This window comes from Lonchura striata, chromosome 1, assembly GCF_046129695.1.
Source record: "Lonchura striata isolate bLonStr1 chromosome 1, bLonStr1.mat, whole genome shotgun sequence".
Taxonomy (NCBI): Eukaryota; Metazoa; Chordata; class Aves; order Passeriformes; family Estrildidae; genus Lonchura; species Lonchura striata.
Window position 1 is genome coordinate 46,280,735 of NC_134603.1, and position 23,375 is coordinate 46,304,109.

Here is a 23,375-nt window from a genome sequence, read left to right on the forward strand (position 1 = left end):
TTTTTGCAGAGGGTAAATTTCTATTTATGATTCTGCAAAGAGAAATCAAACATTTCAGTCGGAAACTGAAGTTTATTTAATTGTAAGTTAGTGGCTCTATCTTCATCAGAAACCTACATTATAGCTATAGCATAAGATAAAACATAGCACAAGATAAAATCTACAGCCCAATACAATTTTGGCCAACAGATTTTTAGGTGAGCATCTACGTTTGCATTCAAGGTGAGTCAACATTTGTCCCCCACCTTCGCTCTGAAGACTGGCCAATTCACATCCATTTCAGTCTGCATCCAGCAGTATTTTAACAGCTAAACTCATCATTCCTCTGTAGCTGTACACTGCAACCACTACAAACAGGGCCATGGTATCACCACACCTGCAGAGCTTTCCAACATGGTGTTAACACACAGACTTTGTGTACCATCTTCTATGAAGACAAATGTGGAGCACCAGCCATAGAAGGTGTTATTTTATGACCCTCTCAAAGTCAGTATCTTTTTTGGCTTGGATTTCAGCAGTTACATACCATGCAAATGTCAGCTACGTGCTTATAACTGTAATAGAAAACTCTCAGTAATGTGCTTGTTCAACAGTCCTAAATCATGAGACCTTCCTGTGGGCCAAGACCCAGCTACCTCACAAAATTGCCAAAACCTTAATTTTTCCATTGCCAACACCAACAATGCTCTGAGGTTCTTTTAGTACAAAAGTGGTAACACAGAAAACTAAAAATGTTGAGACAGCATTGAGGAGTAACCCTATTAACTCAAGAGAGTTGTAGGACTGTCAGAAAGAGAAAAGGGCCAGACCTGCAGAAATCCATATGGAAATAAAAATCAGAAGGATAATTCAGAACCAGATTCAATACATTTTTTTCACTTGGTTCATTAGAAAAGCTCATTTTCAACTGAAATTCATCAGAACATGGAAGAGCATCCCAGAACTTTCCTTAGCAGAGAACTAGACCTTATTCAGAGGTCTGAGAAAGGTGCAGTGAATGATATGCCACATACACAGCTGTGATACACCACACAGCAAACTGCTGATAGAGGAAATGCAACTGGATATTTATGCTCCTCAAAGTTGTATGCGACACCTCAGGAGTGAGGGACTTGTTTGTCATTTCTTTGTCGAGTCAGAAGGAATTCCAGAGCAGAGAAGCACCTTGAATCCACTGTAAATCCTCAGTATTGTTATCAGTCAGAGATCTGCAGGGCTGCAACAGAAGAGATGCTATCTTTGTTTTACTGTTTGCACAGCTGGAGGAATTATGTCCATGCCCACAAACATAGCTCTATTTAAGGGTGTTCAGGGCTGCTATTCCTAAACCAATCTCAGGGCAGGAATGCCGAAACAAAAAATACTTTGAGGATAAAGGCTGAAGTGAATAGTGAAAACTGTTAATGAGACCTTCTTGTAGAAATCTGCTCCTTCTGTCTCAATAATAACAGATCTAAAATCTTTGCTCTAAGTCAATTTTGAAAAACAGCTCTGGATTTTTGGCCAGACTCCCTTGCTTGTGTTCTCCTTCCTCATAAGCATGTATGAAATTATATTTCATATGCATGTTGCCCTACAGTACAGATTATTTGCTGTTTGAACAGAAATAGAATCACACAGATAGAGCTACCAAGATGTTGCATTCATCTCCTGTTATCTTTTGGACCTGTAACAGAAATCTATTGAAAACCTGTACTTTTGACAGCTTTTCACTGAAAAAATGGAAAAAGAGACAAAATATTGGCAGAATTTTTTTCAAACTTATAAAAGCCACCATCCAAACCATGAAACAAAAAAAAAAATTGCTTCTACTTAAATTAACTATGACTTAGAAGTTAACAACCCAGGTCAGAATTTAATCACAAGACTCACTGCAAGAATATCTCTGATTTTATTCAAGAAGAGATTTAATTACTAGCAGAAAACTGAGTCAAGACTTGAGTATGTTCCTCTACTAAAATTATGAAACTTAGTCAGCGCCCTTTCTTTAATGAAGGTATGTCCTAAGCAAGGAAGTCTTCACAAACAATTGAGTGAACAGATTTCCTAGATCATTGTTGTCCACAACCAAGACAGGAATTATCATCAAACTGTCTCTGGCTCCCTGGTCCACACTGCCTCAGTCTACCTTGGAGCTGCCAGGAACTATTCTGAATGGACATTTACATCTGCCCAAGTTACCTCTCCCCTGAAGCACTTTCTCATACCCCATATTTCCTGCTGCATTAGTCAATAAACAACACTGCAAGCAGAAAGTATGACTGACCCAGAGCAATTCTCCAAGGGCCTTGGCTAATCTGGGTGCTATCGCTCAGTATCCTAATAAACTTTGCAGTGTGATATGACCATCACCATCATAGCAAAAGGCTTTTGTATCAAAAGTTTGGCATGAAAATCTATAAGGCACTGCTACGATTCTGATGATTTCTCTGCAGGAAACAAGTTTCTATTAAGAGAAAGTAGGAGGCTGGTAGATGGCCAACACTTCACTTTGTAAAATTCCACATTGAATTCATCGTAAATCTGTCAAGCTCTCACATTGTAGACCAAAATTTTCCATGGTACCTTTTTCCATACTACCTTTTTAAAATTAAATGCTAGGGACAACTTTAATGTAGAAGAAATTAGGCCTTTTCTGAAATATGCTTGAACAAAATACGCATATATATAGTTTGAATATAATGTTCCTGTACCCTGGGGAGTAGACCTAAAATTTGCCAGAAGGGTCATATTAAGGGAAGGAGAGAGTTGATGGGGAAAGTATTTCCTGGCCAGGTATTTGAAAACTGTATCATATGCAAGCACCCATCTGTGGTAGCAGAATAAGATTTAATGGACTCCCATACCCTAATTTTTCACTGCACCTTTTACAAGTTTGATAAGACACTTGAAGTACAATTTTTGGCATAGCATGCATATTTTCACAGATCTCGGTGGTTATTCTATGTCAGAATTGGGATGCAGAGAATTTCCCATTTCTTTTCCTTTACCAAAACACCACTGCATGGGTTTACCTTGTTGGGAAGCAGAGGTCATGCTGGGACTGTTCATATGCTTGAAGCCTGAAGGAATGTGACATCATGCTAATGACATCAGTCAGCAATCTCAGCAACGGCTTGTATTTGAGAGCATGGGTGGGGTCCTTCAGAAACTGAAATGCATGTAAAATTATTCCAAAGCTCCTCAGAATACAGTAAGCTGAATAAGATGTGTATTCTGATAAATTTTACAATCATTCCAGGGAATACAGCAAAAGATTCTCCCAGTTAGCGGAGTGCAGAGGTAAGCTGAACATTCACTGTGAAATCCCACCTTACTTCTCCACCAGGCCTGTGGCTCAGGTGGACTGGGCCAGACTTACATTTGCTCCTTCTTCATGTGTGCTTCCAGCTGTGCTCTGCTACCTGAGCCCTCTGCAGGCAGGAGGCCTCCAGCAAATGGCACTTGATTCCCACACCTTCCTTCCAGAGTGTTTGCTAATGTGACCATAACACAGCCTTCAGAGTCTCAGATGTGTGTTCTCAAGGTACACCATAGTTCCATTCATTCAGCACAACATGAATTTAATGGCTCAAGTGAACACTTATGTGCAAATGGGAGAAGTTATCATTTCCTTTTTTTTTCTTTAATCTGCCTTTTAGAAGCCCTCCCATGTCAGAATCTGTAGTATTGATGATTCCAAGATTGTAAAAGGTCTCTGTCTTTCTGCCCTGTTGCCAAAGAAGAAGTCATAATTCATCTGTGCTGGTTTTCAAGGTTGTTTATTCTTGCTTATCTCTAACATGTTCTGCTGCCCTGCCGCAGCTCTGTCCTGCAGGGCAGCGTGTGGGGCTCTGCCCTCAGTGGGATGTTACCAACATTATACACCAGAAACTACGTGTGCTATATTTACAATAATGTGCCAATATCTGTAACCTATGTTGAACAGTGTGTCCCCAACCCAAACCAATAGAAAAATGCCAACACTACAGTGAAACATGGAGGGCATGAAGAAGGAGAAAAAGGACAAGACACACCCAATTTCCTCTATCTTGTCCCCTTTGAACCCCTAATCTAGAATCCTAAAATTTTACTTTTGCACCCATGCCACACTTAATTATTACTTATATCAAACACTCAGAGCTGGTAATTCATCCTGTAAGATTGAAAACTCTTTTCCATGGACAGAGATCAGAGACAGTGTCTCTTGGGGCTCTGTACAGGGAGGTTCCTGACCCCCTGTCAGGGTCCCAGGCCTTCCAGGGCAAATGCAATGTCCTTGGCAATCTGCTTTGGATGAACCAAAGAAGAATTTGAGTGAAACTCAGAGAAGCAAGGATGTTACCCTGTATTCTGTAATTTTGGGGCATAAAGCAGGGATTTAAGGATGTCATCTGGGCCTTTTCTATGGGTATCCTCACTTTTGTCAATTTAGAAATTGAACTAGTGCATTAGCTGAAGGGATTTTGTGTGTGTGTGTGTGTTTGTGTGTGCGTGTGTGTGTGTATGGTTTAATACACATTTAATATAGCTCCTGGGAAAGCTAATGGAGTTGCCTTGGGGAGCTGAGCAACCTCCCAGTGTGCTCTGCATAAATCTTCTTTAGCTGCCGGTGAACAAAAAGTTATGTTAAGTGCAAAAGTGAAGGTAACAGCTGCTGAATCCCTTTTGCTGGCCTGCAGAGAATTGGTACTGCATGTTACCAGCTGATTGGTGATTTCTTAACCTCTTCTAACCTGTAAAAATAAGAGGAAAATTTGAAGCTTTGGGGAAAAAAATTTCTCTCCTAGTAGAATTTCTTTTATTCACCAAGGGCAGTGGGTTAAAAAAATAATTGGGAAGGAAATTCAGCTAGAAAATGGTCAGGATACCACAAATGCAGTTTTATAGCAACCTTTCTTCTTATTTTTCTTCTTTTTTTTTTCTTTTCTTGTAGAAGATAACTCGGTTTTATACTTTACTGTCTTATTAACAGAATGCACTTTGGAAGTCTGCCACTGTTAACAGTATCAGAAGGATTTAGGGCTGCTGAAATACACTTGAAGATTTAATTCTGCTGACTTCAGCTCTGATCCGAAGTAAAAACTGTAACCATAGATTAAATGTTTAGCGCCAGATATTGCAATTGCTGCTTCTTGTCGTAAATCCTTGTGTCTATTGCTGTTTCAGACAGCTCTCTGTGGGCCCTTGGCTGTGCATGCAGCACAATGCTCATGTCGTATAAGATTCTTCACCAGGGGCCAATTCCTGAAGTCCTCTCTCCATCCTTGCTCATAAAACTCCCAGTTGCCAGAGTGAGAACCTTGAGACATAGCAGTGCAAGGCTGCCTCACTGACATAATTCCCATGGGATGCTGTGAAAACCAGGACCATCACCTGCTTTTTTAATGCCCCGTCTTTGGTTCTCAAAAAGTGCATTGCAAGGGTGGGGGGAAAGGGCCTTTTCAGACTTTATGAGTCTCTTAGGAAACTCAGCTAATAAAATCAAATAATCAATAGAAAAATTAGATTGTCATGACAAAAATTAACTAATGTGGTCATTCATACAGTAGAATATCTGGTTAAAAGTTTAAGGGCCACCTCCCTCTCTTAGTTCTAATTTTATAGGTCCCAGCAGACTCCTTTTTCGGACTTCAGCAGCCATTGACATTTTAATCTTTTTAATGTGGTCATCTGATTTACACGTGGGGTTCGCTTTTTCATAGTGGCTAGTTCTCCATTCACTGCTTATTGCACTCAAATAAAGTTATAATAAGAATACATTTCAGTAGTCCCTGGTCCAAAACTGGTGCCTGTCTTCCCTGACCTTGGGTAGATAGATTTATTGCATTGTAAACCTCAGCACAAGATTTAATTTTTTTTTCTATTAAAATTTTAATGTCAGGGGTATAACCCAAAATATTTTCAAGGTATCTCATAACACTTATCATACCAACATGTGAGAAATTGCTAGTACCCTTACTCTTCTAATGAAAAAGAAAGAATAATTAAAAAAAAAAATTAAACCAAGGTTGGGAAAATGGCACGCACTAGAAGAAAAAAAAATGCTGTGGTGTTTCCCACACTGTGGCTGCACGTAGAGATTGGGATGAAAGGCATTGAGTTATAAGCCTTTGTCTGGACTCCTAGGTGGTGGGCTGATGTTGAAATTTTTATGCCTTCAGGAAGAGGAAAAAACAAAAACAGAAAGAAAAAAATTAGGTCATAATGTTGACTGGAAGGTTAGCAGCACTACCCCAGTCCAGGTAATATATAAATTAAGTAAACATTACTCACTTTGCTTGCTGGATATCTATATTTTACTTTCAACCTCTGGGACTGGAAAATTCTGGCTTATGCTTTATCCTGGTACCTAGAAAGAAGCAACTTCAGAATCTGAGAAATTTGGCTTAAAGAAATGTTAATTTTAATTTGGGCTCCTGGAGTTTTGGCATGATGGTGTAGTGATAACTTGCTGCTGGATTGTCTAGGCTGCTTGTGCAAGCTCATATGCAGTTGGAAGTTTCAACTGGTTTCTTGAGGCTTCTCATACTTCATCTGCTGTTTTTTCAGCTTTATATAAGACCCACATAGAATAAAAGCATCAGACTTGTTTCACATGGCTGTGCCAGTCCCAAAGCATGCAGATAAAAGAAACTGTGCAGTGATGCACTCAGCACAGCTCCAGTGCAGGAGGCAATCATTTTCTTTGTTCCTCTCCCATGTGAGCAAACTAGTCTTTTATTAATTCTCTACCCTATCCCCATTTAGTCTTATAGAGAGTGCCAGGGAGAAGCTGGGAATATAATGCTTTCCTCCCTTTTTTGCTACAGGTCATATAAAATGGATATTGCACTCAGTGCAGATGGGGCGACATTGTCATTCATCAGTTCCCCAAATTGGCTGCTTGGCAGACAGAATTATTTAAGTAAAACTGAAGTAATTTTCAAAATTGAAACTTAAGCTGTTTAGTGACATAAGCCAAGAGCAGTTTTTCTTGGACCCCCAACACTTCCTTGGCTCACATTCACAGTTCAGCTATTTTCATTCCCGTCAATTAGCTCAATCTCCACGGATGTGAGGAAGGGCTAGAGCAGTGCGGTTTCTTTGATGCAATTTCGTGTATACATATGGAGCATCTGTTACTCCAGGAGCCTTGCCGTCACTTCCATTATATGGAGAGTATTGATAGTGATAGGAACTCAGGACCTGATGGGCCATTTTCTTCTGAGCTTCACTCAGAAGTGCCTTGGCAGAAAGCCTAGTGCCAGGGAATACCCCTCCAAACAAAGGAAACATGCTGTGGCAAAGCCCTGCAAAGGGGTCCAGGGAAAATAAAATGTGTAAGAGTGTGTTCCCTTCCTATCCTGCTCCACTCCTCCTGAACATCTGGGTGTTTGACATCTGCAGCATCCAAATAACACTGACAGAGTGGGTTTGAACATCAAGCTTGGAGTACTTAGGCTGGTCCACTTGAAAATAAAAGACTCAAGGAATGCACTTCACCTTTAACAGCCTCTTGCTATTAGATCACTCCCTTTTGGGGGGCAAGGGGAGCTAGAAAAGGTGTTCCTTCAGTATTTCTTTCAAGACAGCATGTATTCCACTTACATTGATTTGCCAGAGGCTATCATTACCAGCAACTCAGGCAAACACCTTCAGCCAGTTATTAACCTATGATAGAAAGATAGCATTTTCTATCCATCTTGGTATCTTTTATTTATTCTTCACACTTTCCAGGGAAATAACTGAGAGTTCTTGTTTTTCATCTCATAATTTGGTCAGGAGGATAGGTTAAGAGTCTGAGATTGCTGCCTCAAATCCCAGCACTTGGTTAAGTGTGATTTAAGTGGCAATTAAAATGTTATGATAGGCTTCGGTAGACAATGAGCTTCTGTCTCTCATTTAGCACACCCACCCATTGCCTAATTTCAGAAAGGGCTTGATGGATGGTTTCAAGGACCATTCAAGGAATATTTGTGAGGTACCTGCTCTGTTTCATAGATTGCCACTGGTTTAGTAACCACTACATTTACAGCTTGTTTGGGTACGTTAGTCTTCAAGTGACCTTCTTTGCAGGAAAAAGCAAACCATACTGGCACAATGGCTAAGCCACCTGCACCTGCCACTCTTCAGGAATTCTCAGGGGGTCAAGAAATGTCACCAGTGCAAGCAGAAACCCCACACCCACTGTCAGGGCACCTCAGAAGCCCAGGGCTTGCCAACTTCAGGGGGCAAGTGGCTACTTCTGCTCCAGTGCACACTGAAAATGAGAAGAGCTAAAGTTAATATATAATAATGATTGACAAATTGGCTTAATGTTCGAGAAAATTTTGTTCGAGAAAATTTTCTAGCAGAGGAAAACATGCTTCGACAAAAAAACCCCACAAAGACAAAAATGTAACACACCATTCAAAAAAAGTTTAATGGAGTGTTTCAGTTGTTCTTTCCAAACATTTCACTGAAATCAACACACTGCTGAAAAAATGTTTGGTTTTTATCAACTCACATTTTTCCTTCTAAAAATTTCCAGCCAGAACTTTTCTACTCATGTATCAGTATTGCAGTAGGAATATTTGTAACTGTGGTTTGAATTTATGTGAGATGCTTTTAGTCTGACTCTTCAGCCCACTTAGATCAAGGCAGACTCTTTTATAATTTGAAACATTCCACAGTGTTTATCTCTGGGTTGATGAAATGGATTAGAAGGTCAGTTTTAAATTATTGCTTCATGAGTTATGTTGCTCCAATAAATTCCTGTATTTTCTCAAAATAGGTTAATTGTTTCTTGTCACCTCCCACATAATATTAAATTATATGCAGCTGGTTATGTACAAAAATATGGAGTTTGCTTTTTCCTTGGGGTTTTAAAGAAATTTATATAGTGAAATTCAGAAAATATGGCAGAGATATAGCCTTTACCAACATCACTTCTCTCAGCACACTCCCTAACCCTTGAGTCTGAATATGGAGTCATAGCAAAACATGCTAACTTTGCTATTTAGAATATATATATGCATCTATACTGAATGCTAACAGAAGATGGAGAGAGAATACAGAAGCTCAGGCTGACCTGCTTTGTCATTAAAAAAAAAAAAAAAAGTTTCCTATTCCTGTATGCCAGTTATAATTTAGCGGGTTAAGTGACTTGGAACCTGCCATGCTCTTTGGAGGCTGCAGCTCCAGAGACACATTTAACCCATCATTACAGCACCTCTCAACCACCAGAGTAGGTCTAGAATCTGCCCCAGTATGTTTCAGCATGAGCTAAATGTAAAGCTGCCAGATACAATCATTCATCTTGCTTCTTCTTTCCATGGACCAACATGTGGAAACCGTCTTGTAGCAGCCTTTCCTTCTCTTAAATTATGAGCATCTGTTCCTGATCAGTTTTGAGAAGTACCAATAATTTTTAATCATTACCTGGGACTGATAATAAGAGTATTTGCTGGTAACTGCATTCTGTCCTCTGATTTTAGGATTATTCTTTTTCATTGTTTCTTTTTTTGTTTGTTTGGGGTCTGCAGTGTGTCTGATTAGTTTCTTTTTTTCTTCGTGGGGTTTTTTTTGGTTTTGTTTTGTTGGTGAGCTTGGGTTTTTTTTCCTTGGACTTTTAGTTTGTTTTGGGGTTTTTGTTTTGTTTTGTCTTGTTTGTGTCTCTCTGGGATTCTCCATGAGCAAAATTTTCTGGGAGCCAACCTCACTGATTAGTTATGAAACACCAATAAACCTGAACAGCAATTTTTTTTGTCTATGTTGAATAGGCTTTGCTATGTAATAGCCCAGTGCCATTACAAATTCAAACCCTATATATATATAGTTCATTGCCCTTTGTGTCATCAGGAAATTAAAGTTTGCATCTGGCCTCTTCATCTTAGTTAATCATGCAAACATGAAATCCTTAAAGGTCCACGCAGTGGTCCCTGCAGGGGCCCCACTCAACACTTCTCTGCAGCGTGACATTGTTTTTCAGCTGAGTTTTTATCTTCTCCTCTCTTCTGTTCTGAGCTCCTGCTGCTTTTAGCTTCAGTAGCAGACTGTCATGTGGCACTTTATCATGGGCTGTCCAGAGCACCATAGTAGCCATGCCCCTTCACCACACACCACAACCTGCTCACAAGTTTAGGAGGTTAGAGATGAAGCCTCTCCTCCTCTTACTACCCTGTTTTCCTGCCTTCAGTCCTGCCCTGGTGGTAAATGGGGAAAACCTTGGAGTATATATTGTACTGTGTCTTATACAGGGTTGGAGGATGATGGCTTGAGGGCTTAGTTTTCTCCTGCCTGTATTTTATTCTCTGGTTGCTTGTTTTCTAAGAACTCACTTAAATTATAACAATAAATCAAAGATTTCCTTCCAGATGTCTTTTAACATCTAGCATCATTTCCTCTAGGTCCTGGATATGTCCTAGATTTTGGCTTCCTTAGGTAATTTCCTCCACTGGCCTTAGTGACCCTGACACAGGTTGACCTGTAGTTAACTTAGTTCCCCTTTTTAAAATTCAGTTTGAAGAAGTCAGTCAATACCTCATTTAAAGAGGGTGGGGGGAGGTGGGAGTGAAGAAAAGCCTTCACTACCCTCTTCATTTTCATTTCCTGTGCCATTGTATTCTAACTTTCTCCCTGACTGATTTCCACTGTCTTGCAGATGACAAGAAAAATCTCTTCATATTTGTCCTCCTACTTTTTTTTTCTTTGCTCTAACCTCTTTAAAATTTTTATTAGCTTTTCCTTACCTCTTGATACATAACATACATGTGAAACGCTTAAAGGGCTTTTATTTTTACCAGATTGTTCCAGGATTGTTAATATTTTTCTCTTTACCACTGAGAAAGCCATTTTGTCATTTTAAAGATCACAGCTACTTTTATAGAGCTCTAATCTTTTGGGCCCTAATCCAACAAATCTTTTAAGCATGTGCTTAACTTCAGACATGTGAGCGGTTGTATTGAACTCAACGGAGCTAGTCAGGTGCCTAAAGTTAAGCAGATGATGAAGTGCTTTGTTTGGCCGGCCTTGCAGAGCATGGTCCCCCAGGAGCCCCTTTGCCAGCAGCCCGCGCACAGCGACCCGCGAGACAGGCGCTGCAGCGCGCAGGGGAGGATCCCAGCACATGGCTTTGGGCCCTCCCAGAGGTTTTAGGGGAGTACCTTTTAAGTTACTGATTTTAATATAAAGCATGCCTTTGCACGTGGTGCCTTTTGACCCCGAGGTGTCTGCGATTTAAGTTATCCAGGCGCGGGCCAAAGAAGAGGGTAACCAAACCAGATGAAACAAGAAAGGTGATACAAAGACAGCGTGCGGGTCTGATTGCACAAGGATGTGCAGCTTCTCCATTGTTTCCCCTTGCTGAATTCAGAGAGACCTGTGTGTGCTCAGTCCTTTCCTGGCAGTGTTCAGGACCTTGCCAGGTCAGAACCTGGCCTGCTTTACATATTTATTTATTTAGCCTCCCTCTTTCAGCTGTCCATATTCTTGGCATTGCTACTCAGAGGTGGGAAGATGACCCACTCTCACCAGATACTCCATGTGTCACTGCCTGCCCCAGCTTCTGCCCCGTACATGCAGAGTGAAAAGTCACTTTTCCAGTTGATTGAGAGAAAGGGGATAAAACAGAAACTGAGTCCTCTTTGCCCCAAGGCACTGATATAGCAGCACTACCCAATCACAAATTACTTGTGGCTGCTCCCACCTGCCTGAGAATCAAACTGTTCTGCAGCCACTTTGTGGCCCCAAAGGACATGCACTGACCAGAGAAGTTAGGTTGTTAGTAGCAGCTTGATGCTTGGAAGTTAACCTGAGCAAGGGACTGCATCCAAGCACCTGGGAAAGGCTTCTCTGGATAGATGTGAACCTCCTACAGTGAAGGTTTGTAAAATTGCACATGGTAGGCTCCTGTATCAGCTAAACTATTTGGCTCTAGTCATGTTGGCGTGGGGGATGTGAATAAGCTGGCTGGCAGTTTTGTGTGCTCTGTCAACCAGTTAAATATTAGGACACTGCTTTCTTTGAGGCCGGGACAAATGAAGAAAACATAATCCCTAAATAAATGGGATAGGCCTGATATAAATTATTGGGTGCTTCATGGGACAAGCAGTTTTGTAGTTTCTCACAGATACAGATTTGAAAGTTCTTCATACAAAGGCTGTTTCATGTCAGTATCATTCCTACCTCTCTTGAGGCTTCTCAGTTTGTCAGACTGTACATAGAAAATGTGTCATTTTAAGTTAAGGGAAGAATTCCCTCAGCTGGCAACAGTCATAAGATCCCTTACTCATACTGGGGTGGCAGCCAGGACCAGGGCCCAGTCACACAGGTGCTGTACAATCATTTCCCTTCAATCACTGCAGAAAAGCTGTTAACAATTTCTATCCTCTTTTGGAGGCTGGCTGCTAGGAATGGAGAAAGGCTTGGGTAATACCACTTTAAAATAATTTCTACTGACCTCAGGCTGAAGTAGCCACTAAAGCAGGAATGGGAACAGGATGAAGCCCATGGCGACAGCAGCAATTTCAGCATTATTCCGAGAAAGATAATGTGTCACTCTTCTGCATTGCTAGGCTGGCATCTCTTCTTGTCGTGTGACCCTAATTAATTTACGTAGTATGTGTCATGGGGGAAGACAAGATCCAGACTGAAGACTTTGTAATGGGATTTTACCCTGTGCCAGACAAAAGTAATTAACTATATCTATCTTTTTCAGTTTCAGTTGCTCTTCCCTAAAAGATTTATATTAGGAAGGTGAAATCATACAGTCACACCTTGTCCATACAAGCTTTTCCTATCGCCTTTGACAGAATTCAATGCTGTACTTCTTCTCTAGCAAACAGTAATATCTCTGTGACTAACACGAAACTAAAAGTCACTCTGAGCATGCTCATTCTTTATGATATCATCACTGCCTGATGGCTAGATAGCCTCTGACATCCTGTGTCCACTTACATCTCCTTTATCCATATTTACTTCGATTTCTCCAGGTATGTACTGTAGAATGTGGGTAAGGAGGTAGTTATACATAGGATATGTGTACAGGCAGCACCAAGCTCATCAGAAAAGAGCAGAGGAGTAGAGGGAGAATGCAGCTTTTAAGCTAATGAAAGAAGAATACACTTTCACACAAACCACAGCAGAGCTGTGAAAATCCTTGTTTGTAAAGGTCTACAAGGACTAAAACCAAAATGAAAAGGATTGTTTTTTTAGCTCCTGAGTTTGGGAGGTTGGGAAATGGAGGTACTTCCTCAACCCATGGAATACTCTGGGCTGTGTCTGATGCTGTCAGAATAGAATTCAAAGGCAGTCTCTTCTGGCCAAAGAGGATTATCACCTTGGTACTATTTCTCTGGTGATAGCTTCTCTTCCACTCTTCTCCTAACCCTCCAGCTCAACACAATCTTTAGCCAGCCCTTCTTCATGCAGCCATCAGGCCCACTAACAAGCTGCTATGGAAGGAAGCTCACGTGCTTCAACACTGGATTGAGGAGTCTGCACGAGGAGTTGGGCTGGCTGGGCTGGAGCAGAAATCATCAGGCAGCTCGGGGTGGGCTGGGGGCAGCAGTGCTGCAGCCAGCGTGGCTCTAAGTGTTTGGATATGTCCCCAGAGGAGATGGTGGTCCAGCAGCAGCATCACCTGGAGTAAAGACTTCTGCAGGAGGCATGTGGGGCAAAAACTGCATCACTAAGCAGCCTCCCCATCCCTGGGGGCTGCATCCAGCCCAGCTGCCAGTGCTGCTTCTGTTGACAGTGCTGAGAGCTGTGTCTGCCATTCCCTAAGTGCAAAATGTGCAGGAAATTTAATGTATTATACCAAAATTGTGGTCATTCTCCACACCCCTGGCACCTGTATTTTGTTTCTAATGACTAGTTTGTCCTCTCTCTAGCTGGGATAAACTACAGAAAACCTCTCTCAGAGGCAACACTTCTCTCTGTTCTGCCTGACTTCTGTCTGTCTCAAGTGGTCCTATACCACAAATAAAGACTACGCTACTAATTTTAGACTGCTTCACAATCACTAATGTACCTCTTTAAAACCTATAACCATTCATTTTTCTTACACATCCACAATCAGATCTTACTGTAGCATTCCAGACTGCCCCTATCTCATTTAAGCCTTATATGTCTTAACTTTTGTCCTTGGCATCCAGACAATTCTTCTATTCTCAGGATGCTTTCTGCTGAACTTCCTGTCTATAAAAATGCGCTCAGGGAGTCTATCACTCTTCCAGCCTATTCCTTCCCCTTCCCAGAGCTTCCCCTTCTCTTACCATACCAAGCAATTATTCTTATTAATTATTCCAGCTAACAGTAATTATCAGCAGCATGCACCCCCAGCTACATTAATAACAGCGATCTCTAGGACACTGAGGAATTGGCTAAAAAGATTCACTTTGCTGCTTGGATTGCAGAGGAAGACAAATTCCTTTTCTTCCCTGTGTGCCTACTTTTTTATTGTTATTATTTTATTTTTTTCTGGAGGGAGGTTCTTACCACTTTCTTATTTTAAAATGGGGAAAAATAGTTCAGATGAAGAAATAAGGATTTATTATATAGGTTTTATTGTCTAAGAAGAGTCAGGAATAGAGTTGGAATTGTTTGCCTGTGAATTTTGTACACAGTTTCTTAGCAGTGTCATTAATTGATTTCATTTTTTTAGCTTCTGATATTTATGGGCCAAATACTGAAATTTCTGCTTGGCCTCCAATAATCTGGGGTCTGCCTCAGGGTTAGAACTTTGAATTGTTTTCATCCATTCCACAGTCACGGCTACCATTCAGCAGCAAATGGAATAAAATTTGGCCATGTTTCATCATCTGTAATATGTCAATATTTTTCATTTCACTGCTGAAAAGCATTGAAGATTTTAAAAGGATGTCTCTTTGTGCAAAAGAAGAACAAACCAAAAAAAAAAAAAAGGCAAAATATATCTTACAAAGAAATAAAAAAATAAAACCCTTCTGAAAAATGAGAGTTAAAAATGTTTTCCCTCAAAATTGCTTACCATTTGCCTAAGCTGCAAAGTTTTTAATGACATTCTAGTGAAAATAGAGAGCTCTGGCTAAATTCCTTCGAACCCAATAAAGCAGATGACTGGAAACTATAATGGAATTGATGCTGTCAAGTGCATTTGCTTTTTTAATGCTAACATGTTTTTGGTTATTAAGAAACAAAAAAAAAACTAGTGGTATATGAGCAACATAGCTTTTGACAGGGGCATTGAAACCCATCTGGCTTATGGAGCCCCCACTTTTTTTTATTAGCTTGAGATTATAAAGTTGTAACACTGTAGTTTAGCTTCTGGCTTCTGCAATTGTAAATTGGCAAAGGGCTCACAATAAGGTGTGAGTTTCTGAAAACTAAAACACTCCACTGACCCTGTGCATACTACACAGGCCTGCAGCAGATGTACTGGATGGAGGAAATACAGTAGCACTGTTGAAATGCTACTGATTGGTTCCAACTGAGTAGCTCTAGATACAAACCAGCTTCCAAAAAACAACAGATGAGATAAAAATGTCAGAAAAAGGCGTTAAAAGATGATGCCATATATTACTTAATGAAGTCACACTAGTCAAAAGTAAACACCCTCCAGCAGTAATGAATGCACTCCATGAACATTGGCTCCACAGTTGTCAATATCTGTGATGACAAAAAAACCCCCTCTCAATCTTTGCAGATTTCTTTAATTTAAATAAGCCTTTTAACATAGAGAGGATTTGTTCTCTCAGTGTGCTTCATTAGTGTAGCTTACCAACACAAAACCTGGTTGTATTGAGAAAGATTGCCCCATTATCAAATAATTAGTACTGCTTTAGCAGGTGCATACACTTACCTTTGTAATTAAATCCTTGTTAAAACACCAAAATCCAGCGAATTTAAATTGTTACCTGATCCCAGAGGAAGTAGCCCAGAAAGTTATTCTATAAGGTAGATGTCATCTGGGAGATGCAGAGCATCTTTTCCTCATGGGATGTTGATGAAGCACATCTGCACACATCATGCAGTGCTATAAAAATTGCAATGACAATACTAGACAAACACCTACTGTACAAGAAGCCAGAGAAACCAAGCATGAGCCTGCACAGAATCATATGCTCTGTAATGGAGCTCTCACAGCTTCGTTAGTTTTAGAGTTACAAGCAAAATTAAAGATGAGTATACCAGTTTCTAATAACTCTTTGAAATATTTTCTAGTTTACTATAGTCTACAATGTGACTTATTCTTGAATTTAGCTTCTGAAATCTTACCACAGAGGAACAACAATGGGTACACGGCTACACACACAGCTATTTTTGAAGAGCTCTGAATCCTAATAAAATCTGAAAGAAAATAATTAAAATTGCAGTAATCTCAGTAATAAAAAATCCCCCACATTTCTAATATGTTATAGATGCATTTCTATATTCTTGTGTTGTATGTTCTTCACAATTACAGATCAGTGAATGTCTATATTAATAAAAGATGCCAGCAAGTGGATTAGACAGACTATTACAATAAATTATCTCTACTCAGTTGGCACTCTTATTGTCCTCACCAGAACTGATCAACCGTAATTAGTTACTCGCCTACAGAGGTGTAGCAGCGCTTTTACTATAAAGAGCACTGAGCAAGCTCCCATTGTCCTGGCTACTTGCATTCAGACTCCTAGTATGGATCAGAAACTCCAACCAATCTCTAGTTTCCAAAAGATCGGGAGGGAATGAACAGATTGGAATAGATTTGTTATCCCCCTCTCAGAAGAGCTCTGCTGACCGAAACAGTGGGGACCAACATGAAAAATCATTTACAAGATCTGTGCATACTCATTGACTTCAATCTGTGTTCAAAGTTGTAGATTCAGTGCTGACAAAAGTACTCTTATATTTTAGATGTGAAACAGCTATAGAACAGCCAGTTTCTGGAACAAAGTTCTTAGATAAATGGAGTTAGTCCTGGAAATCAATTTAGTCAAAGCTGCAGCAGTGCTGGTATTGGAATTCACCAACTTGCTACATAATTTGAATAAATGGGAAAAGAGATGACTCCGGAGAGTAGCACTGGCAGCCAAAAGAATTATACTGATGGACTGGAAAAGCAAAGCTATGCCATGTATTGATTTATGGACTATTGCCCTTCTGGATATAGCTAAATGTGAAAGAACTCCCTTTATTCATACTAATAAAATGGACATAAATGCTCTCAGACAAAAACTGCTGTTGGAGTTTTATTGTGAATAGCTGGCATGTGGGATGGTCTTCTTTCACTTGCCCATCACACATACTCTGTGGGCTGGTGAGGTTTGAGACACACGGAAAACAAGTAGTTTTTCCAGAGTTACTTAATTTGTTTGTTTGAGTCCTTTTTTTTCCACTCAAAATGTTTTCCTTGGTCTTTTTTTTTTTTTTTTTAATTTGGGTTTTTTCTTTCTTCTAAAACCTCTTGGTGTAAATTACAACTTAAGATAGTCTATTATCACTTAATAGATGTAGTTCTATGATGGTCAAGTTTCAGCGTTTTGGAGACAAGTGCTTTTTTCTGGCTCAAAAATTCTAGACAATGCTAAAGGAGCATGAACATAGCACATTACTAATCCTGCCCCCTCTGTGACAGGGTTATGAGTGTGACCTCCCTGTCCTACCTGCCAAACGTGGGTTGCTGCATGTCACACTCAATATGAGAAGATCTCTACAAACCAGCTCTCACTCCCACAGCCAAACCAGTGCTATCCCTCAGGCCTCATTTATCTTTAGAGGACCCTCCAAAGATTTCCTGCTCTCTGCAAGTTGGTCTCCATCAAGATAAGTAATATGGGGAGCCCTACTGCATCCTGGCTGCTGCCAGAGTTTTTAATGCTGTATTGATTAAACTGCTATGAGTAGGATGAAATTATGTGGTATTAGTTGTGCTGGCAACTGGTTTACCTCTGGGATCCTCATGTTGCTAATGCTGGTGGAGCTAAGCCAGAATTAGGAACACTGGGAAATTAAAAGAAAAAAAATTAAGCTGTTATGTGGACGTGACCTTGGTAGGTGAAGCCTAATGTCACAAGATGAATAGACCTTTTGGAGTCTGGGACACCGCTGTGTGCAGTGAGAGGTGCTGGTCTGTCTTCCCAGAAGAAAGGAAGGAGCCCTGCCTAGGAAGCCCTGAGTCAGAGCTGCACCAAGCACAGCTGAGAGTCAAGAAAACCAAGCTGTTTCCTGCAGCTTTTGAGGAGACAGTGAAATAAAATGAGAGAGTGAGGTCAATTCTGGGATGTGCAGGTAAGTTGCTTTGTCCTCTTGTTATGTCCCTTCCTAAAACATCCTCCCATCTGCTGTGAGAGACAATGGCTCTTTCTCTACTCCTTGTCACTGTGCAGTGAAACTCCTGCACCCAAGGGACTGGGGGAAAATGAGTCAGCCTGCTCCTGCAGGCTGCCTCCAGACCTGGCAAAAGGACTCTGGAGCAGCTCTGAGCTGAGGAAAAAAACTGGAAAAAGAAGCAAACACACTGATCTTGCTGTGACTGTGATGATGAGGCCACCCATGAAGTGCTTAGGGATTCCTGAGGTCCTTACAGAACTCAGTGCAGTCTGTAAATGGTTGCCCATTCACTTACTCTCAAAATGGTTTTGTGTTCACTTTACATGTAGAGTTATCGCTGCTATCCAGATGAACCTGAAAAAGAGTTGGTGGACTTGGTAGTGATACAAAAACACATGGCCATGGATTGCTGGACAACATGGCCTTCCACCCTCCCTGAGGTAAAATGGGGCCAGTCTGATTCAGACAGACCCCAGGGCTTAAATAGAAGCACTTTCTCAGGAAGGCTTCCCCAGGGCTCTCTGCAAAATGCAGGTGACAATTATCACTGTGTTCCAGACTAATTAATCTCACTAATGATATAACGTGCAATGTGACTGCTTCTAAGGCTACAATACTTGCCCTTTGTGAAGACAGAAGGAACATAGCAAGTTTGTTAAAATGAAACTGAGCATAAATTAACAATGCAATTTGTAAATATTGAACAAAGCTTAAGCTTCAGCCACACTGAAGAGAGAAAGGCTTTGCACTTTAATAAGCAGAAAAGAAAATTGAGAGAATTGGATGATACTAAATACTTCCTACATTATTACTTATTCTATTGCAACATAATTTCAAAATTTCAAGAAAAATGCACCAACTGTGCTTTATATATCACAAAGAGGGGGAAAGTCCAACATTTTTAATTTCTGTGTTGACAAAACACACCTCCAAAATATCTGGGACTAAGTGGTTCCAGAATTTAGTGTGATATTGCAAAACCCGTCACGTCCAAGTCATTGGCTGAAATTGAACCTGAATGGCTAATGAAATAGCAGAAAATTATTGTCAACAGAGAAGTTTTAAGTGGCCTGTGACAATTGCAGTTGGTGATGTAGAACAGTGGCTTCCATTTTAAGCATATGCCCTTCACTCAGAGTAGAACACCAAAAAAGCAAACCACCACAAACCAACCAACCAACCAACCAACCAACCAACCAACCAACCAAACCAACCAACCAACCAACCAACCAACCAATCCCACACCATTAAAAATTTATTTTGTCTGTAGGACAGATGGATTGGAGCAGATGAAAGATGGAGATGGGGTCAGAGAATTGGAGTTAACATCTTCCTTTCATCAAATGCGCCACAGTGCTACAACAAACACCTCAAGAAATCGGAAGCAGAATATGCTTTGGCAGAGTGGTTCACAAGGCATTGAGAGGTGCATTTACCTTGTGAATCTTGTAGTGGTTTAGGTCTGTCTAAGTTTTTTACACAGTAGAGGGTGGCCCAGCCCTTTCCTGGTAATTTGTTCATAATCTGAGCTGATGGCACTAAAGTTTCAGTGGGGGTGATTGCAGAAAGTTTCCATCTATCAGCCCTGATACCCAAGTATGGAATAGATTTGCTGTCGTTTTGCATTGTTCTTATATTGGAGGTAAATACAAGAACTTATCTTCAATATGTCTGAATATGTCTTATTTTCATGACACTGTGCCTGTGTGGGACTTAACAATGATGGAGCAGAATCATTATGGTGTCATTGATTCCTTACAGTGTAAGAGCTTTTGGAAGTCAGATTACTTGCAGAGCTATACACTCAGGATAATCATCTCTGCCACTTCCTGAATCACAGCAGTGTCGTGAGATCTTGTTTAAAAATCTCTTTTCCTTCAAACCTTCTGCAAACAAAACTGTGTTTTCCCCTCCTATTTGTGTATGGTGCACAGGCTGACCCCACTACAGCCTTGTGCCACAGAGAACAAAATACTCCTGAAGTGTGAAGCTGCAAATCCAGGGGGAATCCCCTTCCCCAGACTACTCATCTCCTTCAGTATGAGCTTTGCTCAGCTCTTATTCAGCAGATGGTGTGGAGAGATAGCCTCCAAAACCACAGGGACAAATATTTGATTTGGATTAGTACATTAAAGATTACTCACTTCTCCCCTCAAATTACCTGTGTTTTGCAGAAAGAACAAAGAGGATCAACCCCTTTCTAATAAAAGTGATTTCCAGCTGTTGGGGCTGAGTTTTGAGGGTATGGGTCAAGCTGGTAGAGCCTAAGCTCAGTGCCTCAGAAGACAAGGTGTCAGTCGACTGGCATTTGCAAGCATAGAACAGAAGTAGGAGGGGATGCTATGAGCAGAGCAGGGTGTCAACTCTGCCTTCCCTCCCTGGGCAGCACTAGCCCTTGCTCTGGTTCCTTAAATGGGCACAGTGCATGCTAAGGAGGGCTGGCAATGCAGGGCTGGTCATTTGGGGAAAAGTCTCAGGGAGGCCCATCACCTACTCAGGGCACTCTGTGCATGTGCATAGACATCTGTGTGCCTTCAGACTGTCCTGTCTTTAAGATTTATCTCAGTGCTGACAGCTCACAAATGTACTTGTCTGTTTTCCCTGTGGGTCTTTGTACCTGTCTTTCTGGTAAATTATTGTCATTAAATTAAACACATTGATAAAAGCAAGTTATTCTAGGTTTTCTTCCTGCCTGTGCATTCCTCTTTCTGCTGCCCCCTACTACTGTTCATGCCATAACAAGATCATTTCCAAAATGTTTATTTTATTTCTGCTTGACTTCAAGCTTCTCAAAAACACTTCCTGTCACTCTCTCCAGAAATTATGTTACTTTCTTTATGATAGTGTTCTTTTCAATAACCACATCTCTTCTATCTGCCATTCCTTGCTTTGTTTCCTCTCTGCAGCCTGTGTGCAGTTCACCTCCTTCAAAACCTAGTCTCCAATATTACCTTGTTTAGCCCTCTTTTAAACCATGTTACATTAATCCATGGTATCTGTGAGCACAACTAATTCCAGTTTTTCATGCCTGCCTTCCTCCATTCAGGACTACACTCCTTTTTGCTTTTCTTAATGCCTCCCTCTGCGTAGTCTGTAGCCCTGCAATATTGTTTTTTGATTCCTATGCTTCTTCTCATGCTCCTGGTCAATGCAGAGGATGCATGTTCCATGTGCAAACTATAAACTGTATCCTTGCAATGCAATGTTCTTCCTTTTAAAGGTTTACAAAACTCACTGATACCAATTCACACTGTTTCAACCTCAGAAAGGAAGGAATGAAAGAAAATATTAGTCTTTCATGTAGATTCTCCAAATTCATGTGCTAATACTGATCTTTTAAATTTCTTTGGGACAGAAACTACTTTTATTTTTACCATCTAGTGTTCCACAGAAGATGCTAGGAAGAAATAATCAATGACAAAAATAATGATATTTATCTTTCCATTTTACTAGCGATGCTCTCACCCCTTCTACATGTGGCATTGAATATAATAGGCAAGCACTACTACTCTAATTGTATTTCATGTAAGGAATGCTTTGCTCCCAAATATAGGACTCATGAACGAACATTAAGCTGCAAGTGCAACTGCTAATAAACTAACTGTGAATATTAATCTAATATTCCCTTTGTAATCAGAAGGTATCATCACTGCCCCATTTGCTTTATAATCATGACAAGTAGTGAAATGCATTCAAGGCAAAAATTAAACAGGTTTTTTAGTCTGTGCTTTATCACTACTTCATTGATTTTTCAGTGTTTTAGCAGATACAGCACAACTGGATTAACTAGGTAGGGCACCTTTCACTCTTAGGTCATCAGTTCACAACTGAGACAGGTTGGTACTGACTGGAGGTCACTTTAGCATTATAATTTTAATAAAGAGCAAGCAAGAGAGGCCTTCAACAGGCATAAAAAAATGTTTTAACTTCCTTAAGCCGCCCACAGCATACACAACTAGACCAACTTTGTTGCCTGCCAAAGTCAAACTGATAGAGAGTTAGACGGTCATCTAGTTGCCAGATGTCTGGCTGTGTAACTTTCTGGCACTAAGCATTATATAGAGACAGATCTATGGATTGGATCAATTAGCATTACACTTACCATCTGACAACTGTTTGGTCGCCTTCGCCCAGTTCCTAGCGGACAGGTGTTCGCATCACAGAAATCACCATCACAATTGGTACGACTAATTGATATGGTTGTTGGCAGTCACAGCAGAGAGGACAAGGGCTGAATTAGCACCGAGACCAAAGCGCTCTTTCACCCCTAGAGAAGGTCTCTTCAGCTCAGGATGTCCAGGGCGTTTGGAGGATGCCTTTCTGCCACTGTATGTGTTGGGCTGAGCAGAATCTGTTCTGTTTTCACATCCAGTAAAATGATCCAGCACTAAATTCAGTGAGGCGTCCTGGGGTACAAGGGAAAGAAGGGAGAGGGAGCTGAGTGTTAGATATCTTAAAAAAATATCTTCTCAATTTTTTTCCATTTCATCAGTATCTTCTGAGACTTCCCTGGAGGAAAAAAGAAAAAAAAAAAAAAGGATATCTTAACAGTATGAGTGTCATACAAAAGTTTGAAGGAAAAATGAAAAGGTACAATTGCAGAAATACTCAAGAATTTACAGTAACTCTAGTGCTCCCTCATTTCTTCTGTTTTACACTCCAGACAGTCATGTAAAGAGCTTCACAGATATATTCTCTTGTGAAGCTTGTGGGTATACTTGGTGATTAGACAAATGGGGTTCTGCTTTGGCAAGTGTCCATTGCTTTCCCCATCTGATTTACAAAATATGCTATAAAATGCAAAGGAAGGCAATAAACCTCCCATCTGCAGCTGAGATTTCCACTTTGCCAAAGACCCTTTTGCTATCAGCACCTTTAACTATGACTTTCAAAGAAGAGAGAGGTGTAATTTTTTTCTCTGGAAGATATTTTACTACATTAACTAGCAGCATCAACCCACCCTTTTGTGAATTGATTTTGAATGTTAATCTAAGAATGAAAAAGCCAATAATTGTGTAAAATATAAATAGATCTTTGTGTCATTATTTTATCTAAAAGGGAAGGCAAGAATTTCAGCTGCTTTCATATTCTTTTTGCACTCTAGAACAGTTCTACATTTTTATGGCCTGTATGTCAACTGT